Consider the following 21,224-nt stretch of genomic DNA (forward strand, 5'->3'; position numbering starts at 1 on the left):
AAATACTGAGCTCCGAGGAAAATTCAAAAAGGAAAATCAAAAATCAAAAGGCAAAATCAAAAGTCCAAACACATCAAACGAATGGATAACAACTGTCATATTCCTGACTTGGTACAGGCATTTTCTAATGTAGAAAATGGTGGATTGAACCTGGTTTTATAGCTAGCTAAACCTCTCACTTGTATGACAGTCGCATCAAATTCCATTACATTGTCAACGATGCATGAACAAAACAAACACACTCAAAAAGTAAAAATATCAAAAACAGGGGTACAACAGTCAACATTGTGTTATCATCTTAATATTACTACACAAACAACAAATGTAACAAAGTAGCATGAAAAGGCATACATCAAATTTAACATTCTCATTTTGCTTCTCTTATACGGCTGAATTTATCTATGCAAAGTCTACCCATGAATGAAAGAAGGTTTTCATTACTGGTGTAAAATTGCGCGTTTGAAATTCGCACAGGTAGACACAAAAATAATTTTGTCGTATGACGGCATACAAAAATGCAGACTCACGTAAAGTAGACATAACAAAAAACAGACCTACAGTAAAAATAATAAATAAAATAATGGTGTGGTATAAAGTATGACGGGACACATAAGTACAGTTTCACGTCAAATACGGCTGAATTTATCTATGTAAAGTCTACCCATAAATGATAGAAGGTTTTCATTACTGGTGTAAAATTGCGCGTTTGAAATTCGCACAGGTAGACATAAAAATAATTTTGTCGTATGACGGCATACATAAATGCAGACTCACGTAAAGTAGATATAACAAAAACCAGATTTAACAGTAAAAGTAATAATAATAAATAAAATAATGGTGTGGTTCAAAGTATGACGGGATACATAAGTACAGTTTCACGTCAAATGTATATCATAAAAAACAGACTAAACAGAAAAAGTAATCTTATTGAATAAAATAGTTTAGTCATTCATAGTATGTCAAGATCCTTAAGTAAAAGTAATATCAATAAATGAAATAATTTTGCCGTTCAAAGTATGTGGTTTTACGTAACCACAGAGTCACTTCTAATGAATATCTAAAAAAGACATATACAAGAATACTATAATACGTAATTAAGATGATAACAAACGTCAGTACGCAAAATCTATACTTCAAGACCATCTTGTATTATTTGTGAAGTTGATACGGAATATTTATCAACAAGTTCTGGGTATCTTCCGATGAACTTTGTTAGAAAAAGGACGAGACGTTCTTTGACATACCCCTGGTTCATCAATTTTCTGCTCAGACACTGGTGACGTTTTACAAAGTCTGAATAGGAGCTGCAAGCTCTTGAATACCTAATAAGTTGGGAAATGTATATTCCATATGCAGGTGAAGTTGGTATATTACTACTAAGGTGGGGGAAATTGATAATTTCAAAATAAAAATCGTCTCGTTTGTCATAGATTCTGGTACTGAGATGACTGTGTATGTCAAATTCAAGGTATAAGTCTAAAAATGAGGCAGATGAAGCCGCGTCAACCCTCAAAAAGGATGAAGGTCCAATATACGGAATTTAGGGTGTTTTTAGGTGGGAAAAACAAGGAATCTCCAAGAAGGACATTTCAAACGAAAAGAAAAGTTATGCTTTTTATGACTGTTGTAATTTATACTTCTTTTTCCCTCAAAAATGAAATTGGTTTGGTATGTCCTTATTACATAAAAAAACAACATTTTAAATGAAAAAAAACTGTAACATCGCTTAATTGTACTAATATAGTTCCTTAATAAGAACGTATAGACAAGCGTCCCCTTGGCTCCATCGGTAAAGCATAGAACCACTAATTAAAGATTGTTTTTAAGATAAGGTTCGAATCTCGCTCAGACGTTTTGCATTTTTTTGTGTTGTTATATTAAATTTTAATGTTTCTATCATATTTTATCGGATTTTGGCTTGATTCATAGAGTCAATCTGGTTCATTTTGACCATATAGTATACTAGTATATCATTTTATTAAAGAAACAATAATGTATCCCTTATTGTGTGCATTCCTGTGACTGTCCATACTTTTGACTTACTTTCTATAACTGTGTTTACATTTATAACATATATACAAGGAACAACTGCCGTCAAACTAATGTAGGTGCCTGTACATTATAACCTATAACAGGAGAATTTATTATATTGCAATGAACCCAAATGCTGCTTGTGTAATATACCCATAACTTAAAATGAGGCCATTGTATACAGGTTCCAAAATAACACAAACAATTTTTCGAAACCTTTTTCGAACATGGTAGTATATGTATCAAATGCATTCAACAGCAATTTTGTCGCAAATTCACTAACTGTGTAGATACTAGTACTGACATTTTTACCACCGTCCTTGTACCGGTACCTTAGTCATCAGAAAAAAACAACACCACAGAATAATAGACACTCAGATCAAAATAGTTATATAGCCAAACAAGTACAAAGTTGAATAGCATTGAGGCCCAAAAATTCCAAAAAATTGCCGAATACAGTTAAAGTAATCTTTTGCTGGGTAAGACAAATCTTTAGTTGTTCGAAAAAATCAAAGTTTTGTAACAGGAGAAATTTATAAAAAAAATGACCATATATTTGATATTCATGTCAACACATATTGTGCTGACATATTGGGCTGGAGATATATTTTTATGACTTTGCATTCATGACACATACTATACATTTTTTGTTAATGTTTTTTTAAAGAAATTCATGCAGTTTGAAAATCTATTTGTCAGACCTTTTTTTATTTTACATTTCATGACAAAATTCTTACTTATAATGTTGATATCATTATTTTAGGATTATACTGGATTGGTCTTACATACAATAACGATGAAATGTCATATAAGTGGTTGTCTGGTGAACCGCTTAACTACAACAACTGGTATCAAGGACAACCAGATAATTCAAATTTCCTGGGTACGAGAGCTGCACATTGTGCTATGATAGATAGATTTAATTCTTTCGAATGGGGCGACGAAGATTGTTATCAAACTTTTAAGTCCGTTTGTGAAATTCGGTAAGTAGAATTGAACACCCATTTACTTTGGTTGAAAAATGAGAATGTAAATATGAAAAACATATTATACAGCTACTTCCTTCTGAAAATAAAAGGGATAAAGGAAATAAGAACATTTCAATTGTTTTACCAAGTCAGAAATATGACAGTTGTTGTCCATTCGTTTGATGCGTTTTATCATTCGATTTTGTCATTTTATCAGGGACTTTCCGTTTTGCATTTTCCTTAGAGTTCAGTATTTTTTTTGTTATTTTACTTTATTTTGTAAAGTATCGAATGGTAAAAGATTTTAACGTTTTGTTGGAATCATAAAGAGTAAATTAACTGATCATAGATACCAGAATTGAAATTTTGTATTTACGCTTAGTGTGCTTTGTCTGTATGGCTTTTGTGTTCCTTTGTTTTTTATAGGTTTGGATTTTGAGAAAATGTTGACTGTTTTATCATTATTTGTGACAGTTGTACCTTTTGTGTCTGTTTGTTTTGTGTTCACACCGTTGTCAATATAGTGCGACTGTCATATGTGTAAGACGTTTGGCTAGCTATAACCATGTTTAATTCATAAGAAAATGCATATACCTAGTCAGGAATATTACAGTTGTTATACATTCGTTTGTTGTGTTTGAGTATTTGATTTTGCCATTTGATGAGGGAATTCCTGATTTGAAGTTTCCTCAGAGTTGAGTAATTTAGGGATTTTAATTTTCAACCCGTTGACAGATATCACTCTCTTTGCACCTACGTTTAGTATGTTAACCACAATAAATAAAGAAGATGTAGTTTGATTGCCACAAATCCCCACAAGACACCAAAGGAAACAGATATTCATAACTATAGGTCACCGTTTGGTCTTCAACAATGAACGAATCCAATACCGTAACATTCAGCTATAACAGGCCCAGACATGTCAAATGTAAAACAATTCAAACGAGAAAACTTATTGTCTTATTTATGTAATAAATAAACGAAAAACCAATATGTATCACATAAACAAACAATAGCCACTGAGTTACACGCTCCTGACATGGGACATGCACATGCATACAGAATGAGGCCGGGTAAAACATGTAACCGGGATTTCGACCCTCCCCTAACATGGACCATTAGTGTAACAGTACAACATCAGAACGGACGATACCCTCGGGGACTGATAGTCCACCAGCAGAGGAATCGATCCAGTGGTGTAAAATATTGAAAACAAAACGTTTAATAGTTATTAATTATCCATAAGTAGTAGTAATGAGAACAATGGAGAAATGCTATCGACCTATAGCTGACTGTTAAAGCGTATGTTTGTTTTTATCTAAATACAGAAACTAGAAAACAGATTCCTACTTGCGATCATAGATATATATATATAATATGTGTTCAATATACTGATTGGCAGATTATTGGTATAAAAAACAATGTGTCTAAAACCACCCTTTATTGAGCAATTTATCTATTTATCTCTATCCATACAGTACAAATATCATTATTATTGTTATCATAATCTATTATTTTGAAAAGTAAAACATTGTTGGGATAATCGTATAATACTAGCTATATCATGATATTTTTTATTTGATATTAATACAAACGGTGCAGTATGTTTAAGAATAAATATCACAGGTATTTCAAAAAAAAAAACAACGAATTGCTTAACAACCACGTTTAAATATCTCTGTTTACGACTGACACGATAATGACAATTTTTTTAAATGTTTTTTCATTGTTATGAAACGAAGTTGTCTGTGCCATATAGTTTAACCCTTGTCCGTCATTCCGTCATTCCACAACAAACCGTTATACGGAGTCTTTTTTTTCTAAACGCCTTTAAATATTGGGCTGATTTTTTGTATGTGAGTTAACCATGATGAGTTACAGATCGAGTTTAAGTTTCGTTCTGGTCCGCTATTTTTTGCATATATTACGGGCTTTGGATTCTGATAAATTGTTTAAAATCAGTTATACGGACTGTTTTAAACGCTTTCAGATATTAGGCCTATTTTTTTAATGTGAGTTAACCACGATAAGATACAGATCAGTTGGACTTTGATATATATTTTTGAAAATCACGTTATACGAACCTTTTTTCTAAATGCTTTCAGATACAGTTGGGTGCAGACCAAGCATTACATAAAGTAAACGCAAGTTAACGCGGCGTGCACATATTTCGTTAGTTAACTTTAAATTTCGCGTTTACTAGTAAACGCCCGTTTACTTCATTAACGTTAACGCGGTCAAAATGGAAATTTATAATGTCTACTCGAGTAAACGCGCGTTTACTCTGTGTCCGTTTAGTCAGTAGTAAACGGCCGTTTACTTCAGATTTCACAAGTTTAATTTTACGTGCACGTAAAAGTAAACGGGCGTTTACTACAGATTTCTCAATTGTATTTTTACGTGCACTTGAAAGTAAACGCGCGTTTACTTTTCGCGTTAACTAATTGTGTATCTTATAAAATAATCGTCGTGTGCATTTGTACATTTATTTATGTTGTTAAAATGACTTAATATTTTACGTATATGTGTTTTGAACCTTAACATTCAAAAACACTTTTTATTAGAAATATAAACATTTATCTAGCGGATATTTCTAGATCATTACAAATTGTTTCGTCAATAAATTCTAGATGTACTTCCTGTAACATTTTCTGTCTAGTGTTTACTTTAAAGTCAGTAACAGATCCACTCTGACGGAAACGTCGTAGAAATGCACTTATCCCCTGTCTAGAAACTTGAACATTATCTGATCGTATCAACTCATCTCTAACTTCAGTATGTTTTTGCCAGATCTTCTTATACTTAATATCCTCTCACGAATGGTTTTACAGCTCCAGGACGAATTTCCGTTTTGTTCTTATATGCAATGATTAATTTTCAATAAATTAATTAAAGAGGTGTCATTTCATTAAATGCAATCGTCAATGTGTTGATCGAAAATGGACAGATGGATATTTTGATGTACCTTATCATGTGATATATTAGGTCAGTGTATCCAGGATACGAGGTCAATCTGTGTTAACGCGCGTTTACTACAAACAGTAAACGGGCGTTTACTTTTTTTTTTACAAAAATAAAAGACACACCTTTTTCGCGTTAACGCGAAGTAAACGCGAAAGTAAACGCCCGTTTACTCATTACAAAATTAGAAGACGCACGGTTTTCGCGTTAACGCGGAGGTAAACGCGAAAGTAAACGCCTGTTTACTATTTATGTCTACTAAAATTTCAGAGTTAACGCAGAGTTAACGCGGCGTTTACATGAAGTGCACGCGAGTAAACGCCGCGTTAATATTTTAGGCCCGTTTACATGTAATGCTTGGTCTGCACCCAACTGTATAATGGTGATTTTTAGTATGTGAGTTAACCATGATAAGTTACAGATCAAGTTTAATGGTCGTTCCGCTCTGTGAATGTTTGCCAAAATTGAGGGTTTACAACTTAAAAATTGTTGAAAATCACAGTTCTAAGGCCTTTTCTGTAAAGCCCTTCAGATTTTGAGCTGATTTTGGATATGTGAGACTACTGTCATGAGTGTATCAACATGTGTTATTGAAATTGCAGATGTGACCATTCGTGTCGCAATGATTCATCTTTTTATCGATGTTTCTCATATCAGGTTGTTCATGTAGTGATGACTAATTGTCTTAAGATAAAACAGGTAGAAACGATACAGCATTACACATGTTACATTTATCATAAACAATTTCATATCTAAAAAGGGGTTTGCTACCTTAAAATAAATAATTATATCATATCTAATTATTATTCTGCCTTTTGTAGATTGACCTAATATCTGTCAGTTTGAGAGAACCATATGCATTATCTGAGGACGACATGCTATGTGCCAATTTGGGAGTCAAATATGAATTATCTGAGGACGATATGTTATTTGCATTTGTAATAAATTATTGAGAGACTAAATACGAAGCGTTCTTTGTTTCATTGTTCAAGATGTCATTTATGAAATAGCGTCCATTGTGAATGATATAACTTTAAAGCTTAATAGTCAGGGACGGCTAAATACGTTGACACGTATGCAAAATATGACAAAAATGACCCTAAAGAAAAGATACATAGATAATCGTAATTTCTTATCTATTTCATCACCATGCAATTATACATAAATAAGTAATAGTTCGTATGTTGTGCTGTTACACCATTGTCCCATGGCGCCGGCAAACATTTTTACAACAACTGCTTTTAAATGTGCAAGAACCAAGACATGACAGCCTTTCAAATCAGTTGTTGCCGTTTGTTGCTTTATATCATATTTGGATTCTTTTTGTTGTTTCGAAAATCAGTCAGTCCGTTACTTTTCCTGTTTGAATTGTTATACATTAGTTATTTCGAGCCTATAGAAAACTTCTATTCAATATATGCTCTTGTTTCATGTGTGCAGTGATGTCTCATTGACAAATAGATCACATATTCTTATTTTATATTTCTCATGTCAGTACCAAATTTAAACAACTGATATGATGATACATTCGGGAACTCAAACTCCTTCAGCAGGGATATCGACAACCAATTACTCATCAATTAAAATAACACCTTTATTATAATAATATCACGTTCCGTAGGGCGTTTTTCACATTAGCCCCCATCAGCAACTTTCAAATCAAACCTTTCCAAAACTAGGGATGTACCTATTCATCTTCATAAAAGAAACTATAAAACTAATAACGACATACAAATATGCCAACTACGGCAAACCACATATATTTATATCGGGTTATGTCCGGCTGAGAATGTTATCGTATTAGTCCTGAATTGACAATCTCAAATCACAAGAATGTTAACAAGCAAGATTGAATGATAGATATCATTACATCAACTTGCAGGAAACTGAATCCCATAACGTATCAATGAAGTGAAATAATTTCGAAAAACGTTGAAAGAATCTATAATTACATGTTTATATAAAGTAAATTAAATCACATTGGCAGTGTTTGTCTCTCTTGCTGTGTAGAGATTGTAAAAAAATTACGTGACTGTTTAAATGATTAAACTCAATATAACATATTTTTTTCTGGTCTGTTTGTGTTGTCTTTGTGTTAAAGAATACGTGTGCTTGTGAATTCCTTGTTTTACTAATCATTCCCACCCCGTTGTTCAATGCAAATATTTATTCTATTCAGCTTCTCTATCGACATGTAGAACATTTCTGTTGAGGTTGGTAAAAGGGACAGATCGTCTTGGCCTGGCAGTTGTAAATGTGCTCTTGTCCTGAACATACATGGCATATTTGCCACTGAACATTGTGTCATGAAATAATACGGCATATTTGCCACTGGAAGTTCTGTTCTGAAGAATCACGTGTCTAGACATACACGACATGTTGACCACATGACGTTGAGTTTTTAACATACATGGAATATATGCCACTAGACATAAAGCAACGTACATTGAATCAATACCAATACGGCAAACTACTACGTTGAAAAAAGAACAGCAATGTACGTTATTTTTTTTTCTCAGCGCTAGGTTTAATCTAGTACGTGTGTGATTATTGTATTATGAATACATCAGTTATTTCCAGTTTCCAGTGTTAAATTAAAAAAATAAAGATGCATTATCATATGGAAATACATACATATAGTTATGTTTTAATATGCGAGAGAAATAAGAAATAAATTAATAAGAGAAAATATCTATGAGCAAACTGATATCTAGATTTGTATACATGTATTATTGTCATTGTGTTTATTCTTTTTGGTTACATCTTCTGACATCAGACTCGGACTTCTCTTGAACTGAATTTTAATGTGCGTATTGTTTCTTTCCTTGCAATTGTATCAAAATGTGTTTACCTGGATGAAACATAGAACGGAAATAGAGGAGAAGATGTCTAAATCTATCGAGGGTATCACCAGCCCAGTAGTCAGCACTTTTGTTTGCTGACATGAACTGTCATTGATATGGTTATATTTATAAATTACCTGTTTACAAAATTTTTAATTTTTTGAAAAAACTACGGCTTTTCTACCTCAGGCATATATTACCTTAGCTGTGTTTGGCAAAACTTTTCGGAATTTTGGTCCTCAATGCTCTTCAACTTCGTACTTTATTTGGACTTTTAATTTTTTAGTTGGATTCAAGCGTCATTGGTGAGTCTTTTGTAGACGAAACGCGCGTCTGGCGTATATACAAAATTTAGTACTGGTATCTATGATAAGTTTATTGATATCATAAAATGATAAACACTGGTGTTCTTCCTTTATCTGTTTTGGTATCACTGAAAATGTGTTGACGTTATTTTGTGGTACATGTGGTTTACATTTGTTTGTTTATCAAATTGCTATGTAATACGATGGGCGTTTATCTGCATTTCTATTACATTAAACATAGAAAGGGTTATTTTAAAGATAAAAGAAAATATTTTGTGAATATGTTATACAATATTTAATGATCTTTACAGTAGTGTTTATTTTTAAAACACTTGATGAATTGCTATTTTGCTTAACTCGTAGTCTATTTGATTCTGTAAATTTATAATCACTCTGTTTACAAGGAATACGTTAATAAAGGAAGACATGTGTTTTTCTTGTATTTCTTATGTGTTTTCATAGTGGTTATTTTATTGCAGAAAGTATGCCAACCGCGTCTTTTGATTACTTTTGATTACAATTGTATGCATTAAAACGCACCATGCTGTATGTTTATTTGCAAAATATATGGTTACTATACGAAATAAAATGAATAAGGGAGATAATTTAAGACTTCTTTTTTGAAAAATTACACTTCAAGTATTGTTTGATAGTTAACTTGACACTGATTCCCAAAAAAATGGTTTTATATACTATGTAAACTTTTACATTATATTAGTAAAAAAACATAGCTTCTTAGGTTACCACAAGTTGACTTTCTGATGGCTTTCCAACTTCAAATGATAGTTAAAAAATTCCTATGACCTTTTAATGTTTAACTTGAGATTTCCAATGATGACTTTACTCGACATAACCGAGCTAACACAACGTAGAATCTTTTGCTCTTTTAACACGTATTTTTTTGCTTGAATATACTTTTTGTAAAAATCAACCCCAACTATTTTTTTTAATCTTTGAATATTTTGTTATTAAACTTTGAAAGAATTAATTGAAACAAGTTTTTTAATGGAATAAGTAAGTTAGCAACTTGTAATTAAATACACCCATGATTTATTGTCATTTTACTTGACCCATATTTTAGTATTTCTCAAATTATGACTTCTAAAAACTACTAAGACAGCATGTAACATGCACATAGTCCGAAGCGAAAAGATTGTCGTTTTGTTTTTGTTTTTACAAGGTTTAAGTTTAAAGTAGATTCCAACACACACCAATGTAAAAGGTGTACTCGACTATTTTTTTCAATATTATTTTTCTATAATTTAATTAAAGATAATTTGATGTGGGCAGACATTCATATCATTGATATATGTATCAAATGGTACTTTTCCGTCTTTATCTTTACTAATGTATAGGACGAGTTGTTTGTCCTTGTAAACCTAAACGTGAATTCGAGGATACATGATGGCATACTCCCCTCTTTCAATCGCTAGATAATTTTGAAAGTCTCATGTTTTCAATAATATCTATATAAATTGTTACTGTATAATCGTCAGCATAAATCCAATTATCGGGAATCACACCCTCTTTCAAATATCTTGGATTCGGCCATATTTACAAATTGTGTGGCACGAAAAAAAAAAAACTTAGATCATTGTCGTTTGACCTGGATAAATACTTTTTAAAAACAGGAGATTTAAAAGTTTAAGACTTGATTTTTTATGTGTTAAGTATCTAACTTAACATAGCAATGTGATATTGACGTGTAGTCTTGCTTTTCTAGACTGTGTATAAATTTCATACTTGGACAATGGTGTAACAGTACCACATAAATGTTCAATATTATAAACTGGATAAATATTCTCTATTTATTACTTGTACACTGTAGTTGTTTTTAAGATAGTGTTCAGCAGCTATGGATACTATCAGATAGGTGCATGGAGTTTATTATTGGAAATACTATAAATTGCTGTTTTTTTTCTTTGTTTCAGTCCCACAAGTCAATCCCTTTCTTACTGTTATATTATAATTGTTACATGATCATTTTATAAACATACTTCAATGATCTCTATCGGCTTTAACTTGGACATGTATATGTAGCATAGATATACATGCGTAAAATAAGTTCTCGACATAAATTGCCTACAATATCAGATAAGAATTCAGCCTCATATTATAATGCCAACGATAAAGAAGCCTCAAATTATAATACTAACGACGAAGAAGCCTCAAGCTATATATGTACGTATGACGGAAAATAAACCTCTAGCTATATTACTGATGATGATGATGATGATACTGTTGTATGCCTTATATCAAGCGACAAGTATTACATATATATATTACGGATGATGAAATGATAATGATCAATCCATATATATCTTATTGTAAATACCCAACACTTAGAGTCTTATTTCACATGCAAAAAAGCGTAACCACTATAAAGATACACTTGTCTTTCTACGAGTAAACCAGTAACTTCTCTTACTCATGAATGCATCATGCTTGGTGGATAAGCAGAACAATACAGTCTTAAAGTCATTCGTGCAGGGGGGTCCAACAAAATAATTGTGTACTAGTATATAATTATGACTATAAAGTGTTTTTTTCACTCACTGATTGTCCTGTCCATAGATCCGTCGCAGAGTTGTCACTTTTATACATATACCTCCAAAGCGAGAAAAAAATTGAAACTAAAATATCTGTGATAGCTTTAGAATCCACTTCTAATTAGATAAGTAAGAGTTAAAGAAGATTTCCGTAAAGACTGAAGTGACATTATTGTTGTCTCAAAAATGTACAAGTATAAATAGCATTCTCATCCTCTTTTAATCAGAGATAGATTTGGACAGGATATGTTAGCCAATTACTATTCACTATTACTGATAGTTTACTATTCACAGTGACCAATGTTTATATGCATATTATTCATCAACTGTTAATCCAGTACACCTTCTAAATTACAATATATGTAATGATTTGGTGTTCACATTTATTTACATACATATTATCAATTACAATATTTTTTTTTATAATGTTCGTTGACTTTCATTTGAAAGAAAAGTGTATGTCAACTATTAAAATTAAAAGATGTACAAGACCTGTTTTATTTTTTTTTAAATATACATATCTTGTTGTCGTACATTTTCCCAGTTGAAAGAAAAATCGGAGATTGTAAATTAAGGAGATTAACTACATAAGAGAATAACGTTTGAAATGATGCTTAATAAAGTATAGATGATGCAATCTCATTTATCATTTTTAACAGAGACACATTCTACTTAACACTTTCAGTTACATTTTTAATAAAATTTCTAAAAAAAAAATCTTTTATAATAACTACCCACGGAAATAAGATATTATAAAACATAAAAAAAAACGAAACGAAAAGAAATGGTGACACCAAAATTATAATGACAAACAAGAGCAATAAAAATATCAAATAATGAAAGGTTCATTAATTTTGGCAAGTATATCGAAAAAACAAAGTCATGGTCAAAAGCAGGAAAGATAACTAAAATGAACCGCATGATAGGTAAAGATACGTATATATACGTGGTCTTATGACAGTGAATCTCAATAGTCACGTGATATATAAAAATCATGATTTCTTTCGTTTTTCATCTTCTTAGAAATACTTGATATTGATAATATTTTTTTTTATGAATGGGTTTTATAATTTAGGAATACTTACTAGTTAAAACTTGAATGATGCGTTTAACAAAATTAATTGGTTATCAATAAATAGCCCCAGTCTAAATAATCACCCTAATTCTAAAGACGTCACCAGCAATTTGATAAAATAATATTTCCGTAATCATTGATTGGTTTGGGGAGATAACTCTTACAACGTAAAGTATTTTGTTCAACGATGTCAGTTTATAAAGCGCCTAAACTGTTCGATTTTTATATCAAATATCTTAGTGATATCTTGCGAAATAACCATACTGCTTGTAGGCGGAGAACGAAAATAATAATAAAAGCAATAGGTCCTTTCACGGAAAGTGGAAAGCTCAATTAATAGAAGATATGTGTCCTTAATTTCATTTAAATTGATATTAGAAAAGCACTGAACTTAGTCATTTTAACTAAATAAACATGATAAATGTTTATGTTCATATTTCACTCAAACACCATTTATATTTCACTAAGAACAAACCCACATACCTATTAAAACGTTAAAAGCCGCTGCAATTAGTTGCACCTGTTCTAAGTCAAGAATCTGATGCTCAGTAGTTCTTGTTTGTTGATATGGTTCATAAGTGTCTCTCGTTTTCGTTTTTTATAGATTATAACATTGGTTTTTCCGTTTGAATGTTTTTACACTCGTTATTGTTGGGGCCCGTTATAGCTTGTTGTTCGATATGAGCCGAGGCTCCATGTTTTAAACCGTACTTTGACCTATAATGGTCTACTTAAATAAGTAATGAATTGGATGGAGAGTTGTCTCATTGGTAGTCATACCACATTGGACATTTAGATTGACTTAGATAGCATATATAAACAAAGTTTATAGTAGTCTTGTATAAATTTTAATTTTAGTTTCTTGTGTATGATTCGGAGTTTAGCATGACGTCTATTATCACTGAACTAGTATACATGTTTTTAAGGGGCCATCTGAAGGACGCCTCTGGGTGCGGGAGTTTCTCGCTACACGGAAGACCTATTGGTGGCCTTCGGTTGTTGTCTGCTCTATGGTCGGGTTGTTATCGCTTTGACACATTTCCAATTTCCTTTCTCAATTTTAAACTGTATCAAAACATCTTTGATAAATCAGTTTCGTACTTAACATTAAAACCACCGAAACGGAAATGTGTAACACGAAAAAAAAATAAAATTGTATAATGTAAAAAAAAAACACATTTGCCAAATTTGACAGAAAACCCCTATTAATTTATTTAAAATGATCACCAAATGTCGTTTAATAAACATGATAAAGATTAATACTCAAATATCTAATTTTATTGTCAGAATTTAAAATAAACGAATGTTGTTGTAGAATTCTTCGTATTTCGTTTCAAGATTTCGTTTTAATTAATTCATTCTAAAAATGTTTAAATGAATACAATTCTTTCGAGTACTAGTATCCTATTCTATCAAAAAAAGCATAAGATAATCATGTAATGATAACCCAAATATAGTTCGTAGGAAAGACGTTACCGTTTCAGTCAAAAATAAGATACAGTGTGCATCATTTAATGAAAAAGCAGGCAAATAATGACTATAAAAACACAAACTTTAAAACATTCTACCTTTCTTAACATCCAGTTGTGAATGATTTGTTCGAGAATTTTCGAAAAAGTAACGTTCGTTACCTTCGAAGGTATTTTTCTATTTTATAACTCATTAATGAAATCTAAGCACTTTCTATATCTTTTGGTATCAAGCTTTGAATGTATTATACAATTACGATAAAGTGTTGTATTCATTTTGTGATTAAAACCAGATATAACTTACATTCTTCTCAAAGTATTATATGCTCTGATTTGTTTATATTATGTGACTGTTTAGATGTTTAAACTCATGACATATTTATTCTGAACTGTTAGTCTTGATTGTTTGTAATGTAATACATTTGCTGGTAACTTTTCTTAATTTACTTATTATGCCACCCCTTTGTTCAATAAACTGTTAATTCTATAAAGCGTCTCTTTCGACATTAAGCGATCATTTCTGTTGATGTTGGTAAAAGGAACAGATCATCCTGACACTACAGGTGTTAATGTGTTTTAGTTCTGCACATACATGGCATGTTGCCATTGAACATTTCGTCATGAAAATATATGGCATATTTGCAACTGGTCGTTTTGTCTTGCACATACATGGAAATATTGCAACTAGACGTTGTGTCCTGAACATACACGATATATTAGCAACTGGACGTAAAGCAACGTTCTTTTTTATTCGCAAATTCTCTATAATTAGTAGTCTTATGATTAAAGGTCTTTCTTTTAAGGGATTTTGTTGTCGCTTAGTTTGTTTGGAACACACCTGTTATTCTACTCGCTATTGTATCAAAATATGATAAAACATACAACGAAAATTAAGGAGAACATGTAAAAATCTACCGCATTGATATCATTAAATTGTTATAAAATAGTTTTCTTCCTGTGTCTGTTTGTGTCTGCCAACAATGTAGACCCTACAATGTAATGTAGGGTCACGTTTCAGTAAGTTGTTATGATGAGAACCAGTCTTACATATCTGTTTTAATTGTTATAGTAATTATATTATCTCTGAGACAGAAGTTGAATTTAAAAAGATATGTTTATAATGCAAGAATTACAAAGTAAAAATGTGCAGACATAGTGCATGCTGTTTGCATTTAATTATTTATCAAATCTCGATGTAATACGACGGGCGTTTTTCTGCATTTTTATTACATAACACATATAAATGGCTATTTAAGATAAAAGAAAATGTTGTGAAGATGTTATACAATATCTAATATTCTTGACAGCAGTGTTTATGAAATTCCCATTTGAAAGCATTTGATGAATTACTATGAGTTTGCTCTTAGTCTGATTTGAATCGGTTAATTAATAATCGCTTCGTTTACAAGGTATACGCTAATTGTAGAAGACCATGTGTTTTTCGTGTATTTCTCATGTGTTTTTCATATCGGTTATTTAATTGCAAAACATTTTCCAAACGCCTCTTTTGATTTGTTCTAAGTATCATAATTCACCATAGTGCTTTTTTCATCAAGCTCCTTCATATATTATTGCTACTTAATGTGCTTTTATTCTGTGTTATGTTTGGTTTAGGCTCATCATTTTTGTGATTTTGTGTAAAACATTATTTCTTTCCGTTAACATTATACTAACAAAATTTTGATATGAAAACATATTTGAATTCACTAATTATATAAAAAAAATTTTTTTTTTTTAATATGTGTCCAATTTTTATGAAAGAACTACAGGTAGCTCCTTTGAGAGAAAAAAAACCCGATAGAAGGAGTACTATATTCAAATGATTGTATTTGGTTTGAGGTATAGATATATAGATCATAGATTATATTGCGTGTTCATGTGTACAAAGATATATGATATTTATAAAGATGGATGTTGCATGATTATTTAAAATGTGTTTTTTTTTCATTTGTTCTCCCCGAAAAATGAGTCTGTAAAAATCGGGGACCCCTTAATTGCTTCCATGGGCAACTTAGGGTTGTTGCAACAGGTGATTAGTAATACAATAAGTTTAAAAAAAAATTAAAAAAATAGAAAAATAAGTGTTTGTTAGTTCATTGATAATATTCTGCCGTATCACAAACAAACAACTTGTAACTCTTCATATCATTGACTGAAATATTCAAATACAACAACAATCGTAGTGTGCACGTGAATTGACACAGGTGAATGACAATGGAATGTACTATGTTACCACGAACGTAAAACAAGGATTTTTATAGTTAACAAATCTTTGGTCAAAAGAATTAAATAAATGTTTTGTGAATTTCAAATAGTGGTGTCAAAATATCTTACTACAGCAACACAATTCTTTTGTACCTCATAATGAAAAATATAAGGATAACATTAAATACATGTGCCGCTTTTATACAAATGATTAAGAAACAACTTAATTTCTTTCAATTTCGTAGTTACTTATAATAAGGATCGCGTAATTCTGATTCATTTTAATTGTTACAATACTTGATGAGAGGTTGCTTATTCCTCTTGTAGTGTTTTCATGCTATAAAACGAGGACACAGAACGTTACACAGTAGCTAAGCGTTTGGTTATTCAGAAATTACATATCATACAAGGAGCAAATTGTCTCTGAAGTATGAAAACAAAACAATAATAAGTGTATCATGTGTGCACATGAATGAAGACGTCGTTTGCAATGTACTATCATGGTCAACACGAAATTCAGATAAATTCAGTGAAGGCATGTTGATGTAAAGAAGATTGAAATGTAACATCGGCAAAGACTTTTTCTTTTGCATGTGTGAAACTAAAAAAAATTAAAAAAAATGCTTGTGAGAAATATCGTTGTTTATAAGGAACAATATGGATGTACTGTTTTCGATTTTAATTGGATGCACATTTATCTGTTAATTTCATATCGTAGGAATAGAGATTTGCATAACATTGTTAAACTGTCCGTCAGAGTGACATGCAATGTGCATGCGTATTTAAAATGGAATACACAAACAAACATGTATGATAAACTGATAAAACGAAATATTAAGAAATTAAGGATGACTGAACGCATGTGCAAGAAGGGACTCACCTTTTCACCAAGGCATTTAATAAATAAACACGCTTTTAAAACTGATTGTTTTATATGTAACTATTTAAATATTGACAATTCATAATTTACGTTCGTTTTTCAACCGAGAATAGCAAAACAGTTAATTATAAAATGCATGAAGTATAGCGCTGGGGTTTATAAATTACTTTTCCTTTCACTGTGCCATGGTTTGCCATTTTCATTTTTCTCTAACCAAAGCATGGTTTGTTGAATGATCTGAATTTAAGTAGAATTTCGGCATTTTTTTTTTCAAAATCAAGTAAACTGAATCAGAAAAAAAATCACACTATCCTAAGCCGAATATCTAAAACTTGCGAAAGATATGAAAAGGCAGGAAGAACAACTTGGTCAAAAAAAGACAGGATGACATTTTTGTAAAAAAAGAAATTCGGACATACTGATGAAAAAAAAGACATGACAGAGATTTCAAAACCTTGAACATAGGTAAGGTCGACAGTTGGCAATTACGAGTACAGTAGTTTTTTGAACAAATTAATTGTAAGCACATCACTGTGATAGTACACTAGGCACCTGCATGCCGTATTCATGTATTATAAAAATATCTACAAAAAATAAAGAGAGATAATTCTTTCATTTTAAAAAATAAACAATATTTACGTAATACTCATTCAAGACCTGCAGAAAAAAAAACCTTAAACAGAAAAACAAACATTATTGAAAAAGTTTCAAAGCATTTCAGATGAAACTCTACAGCGAACTTTTAGTCCATGCCGTCATATAAAGAAGCATTTAACTCTTAACTCTTTATTATTGAAATATTGTTACACTTAATTGATTTCAATACTATTACATGAAAACGTGAAGTAACATAAAATATGGAATTGGGAAAAAAAAATGAATGCTATGAAAAAAATCATTTTTTTTAATTATTTCAACACATCTACAACTGTATCCTAAAAACATTACCTGACTTTTGTTCTCATTAAATATTAACCAGCAATGATGTTTCAACGCAACAGCAGCTCAATATACTAAACGTATTGTAATAGCATGCATTATTCCCAAAGGAATTAACAACTCTGTTGTCTATTACATTAATATTTACGGTAAAATATTTCTTTTGAATTTACATTAATGTAGCTTTGATGAATTACTCAATCATGTTGCCGACTTATATAAGAAGAACGCTGTTATAATTTTTCTAATCATAAAATCCTGTATCTTAGGGGAGACATGCAAAACGTTACGAATAAAGTTCATTATTTCAAAAATTTGCTAGTAATGAGAAAGGTGTCAAAGATTCATGTTTGGTGAGATTGTTTCGTTATTCTATTCACAAATTCAAGAAGACAGTAACACTGATATTATTTAATGACATGGATACGATTGATGATACACAATCTCACTATATGTCTTGTTTGATGTTTTTAATTTGGATGTTTAATTCTTATAAAAATATTTGAGGATATATTGCTGTATTGAAAGCTGGTAGTAAGTATTTTATTCGTATTTTTTTATAACTGATTGGATAGGATTTATATAATACAGATTTTTTTTTTTTTCAAATTGCAAAATCAGGATTAAAACGAAGAACGAATTAGTTACAAAATAGTTAATTAAACATATGTAGGTACTAGAACAGAGAAAAGAAATGAAAAACGTGATAAACATAAATCTGGATAAGAAAGTATGATTTTTAACCAATTTGATTCGTTCATGGATAGTCACATGTAAAACTATATTTTCGAAGGTAGAGAGAAAACGGTGGATATATAGCAAAAAACATATTACACAGCAAAAAGTGCATTGCACGATTATTTTTATAATATGTAGAAACCAATTTACGTTGTTGCGTCGTGTAATGAATTTTATGATATTGTTAAAAGTTTTATATAAAAAATCTATGACCAATTATTTGAAGAAGAACAAAATCTTCAACTAAATAATATGAAAAAAATAAATGAAATAACGACATATATGTGGTTATTTTCTAGGAGACAATATGATATCAATAAAATTCAAACAAAATCAAATGAAGACTTTGTATTGTTATGCATTTACTTTTCTACATTGGCTAGAGGTATAGGAGGAGGGTTGAGATCTCATAAACATGTTTAACCCCGCCGCATTTTTGCGCCTGTCTCAAGTCAGGAGCCTCTGACCTTTGTTAGTCTTGTATTATTTTAATTTTAGTTTCTTGTGTACAATTTGGAAATTAGTATGGCGTTCATTATCACTGAACTAGTATATATTTGTTTAGGGGCCAGCTGAAGGACGCCTCCGGGTGCGGGAATTTCTCGCTACATTGAAGACCTGTTGGTGACCTTCTGCTGGTTTTTTTTATTTTTTATTGTCGGGTTGTTGTCTCTTTGGCACATTCCCCATTTCCATTCTCAATTTTAATTGATCCAAATATCGTCGGAAATTAACAGTAACAATTATAATCTTTGTATGAAGTCAATACAGGATATACCGACAAAAAGAAGTATATCGACCTCGGACTTCATCCTTTGTCAGTATACTTATTTCCGGTCAATATATCCTTTTATCATACATTTAGTAGTGAATACAGTAGTTTCGAATATTTCATAAATAGCCTGCTGTTTAATCCATATTATGACAATAACTGTTGTAAGCACAAGATTCACCTCACACTTTTAAAGTTCTGCTTCATCAAACATTAAAATGTGAACTTAAGTTTTGAGACTTTTGTATTCGACACGATTGGGATTTTTGTATATGAGAACATGGTTTATCTATTAGTTGAAAATGCGGCTTTGAACTAGCTTTCAGTACCTGCGAGCATTCGTTGTTCAATAATGTGTGTCTTTGTGTTATTATTTTATGTGATAAATTGTTGTGTTGGTACACCACTGTAACAATGAAGGAGGAAATGAGGAGGGTTGGTTGGGTGGAAGTGGGGAGGGGTATGCGGAGCGCTATAACAAACATGTCTATGCGGCATGGGCTTTGATCATTGTTGAAGCATCAATGTAAGGGGCATTTTATATCTTAATAAAACTATTCTTATTTAAGATACTATATATTGTTATCTGATATTGGACGAAAGATGTTAACCTTTTAGGTAATTATGTAATACAACCTACGATCATTTGAAAACACATATTAAACAGCCAAATGGATGCACAAGAGCTAAAATAGGAGTCATAGATCCTATTGACAACAATTATCTGCCCAATTTTATTGATTTTTTAACATTTGTTTCAAATATGACCAACTTCTTATCCAAAATCACCAGCACCGTATCAGGACCAACCAGCACAATGACAGGACCCACCAGCACAGTATCAGGACATGAATAAATTGAGAAAATGCTAAATTTTAATAAATTGCAATGTTTTTCACAAAATAGTTTTGTCGTGTGGATTGCGGTATAGAAAGCGGACTCTATGAGCATTTTTGTTTTATTTTTTCAGTTCTAGATTTTCTGAAAATGAGCATTTTTGTGTTACGCTTACTGAAACAGTTTAGAGGGTCAACTTTTTAATGGTTTACATATGAACCCATAAGAAACAAAATTGAAAAATCGCAACTGTTTTCTTCCATTTTTTATGAGTGAAAACGTCAAAAATCATCCTTTTCATCTTTGTTTACATTTTTTTATTGATCACCAGCACCCGTCAGGACCGAATCACCAGCACAGAACATTCTCTCACAGGACAACCATACCCACCGTGAGATGCTTGATGAGTTCAAATCAGTATTCAGCAATTACCACTTTACATTACACCACATTACAACAGAAATTAGAAAAACATGTAGAGCCCTGAAGTATTTCACAGACATTGTTATGTTCCTATTGGCTTTATAAATATTTCGATTTGAGCGTCACTGATGAGCCTTATGTAGACGAAACGCGCGTCTGGCGTACTAAATTATAATCTTGGTACCTTTTGATAACTACTATGTAGCTTTCTTTCTGGCAAACACGGTTT

The sequence above is a fragment of the Mytilus edulis genome, chromosome 14 (assembly GCF_963676685.1).
Source record: "Mytilus edulis chromosome 14, xbMytEdul2.2, whole genome shotgun sequence".
Lineage (NCBI taxonomy): Eukaryota > Metazoa > Mollusca > Bivalvia > Mytilida > Mytilidae > Mytilus > Mytilus edulis.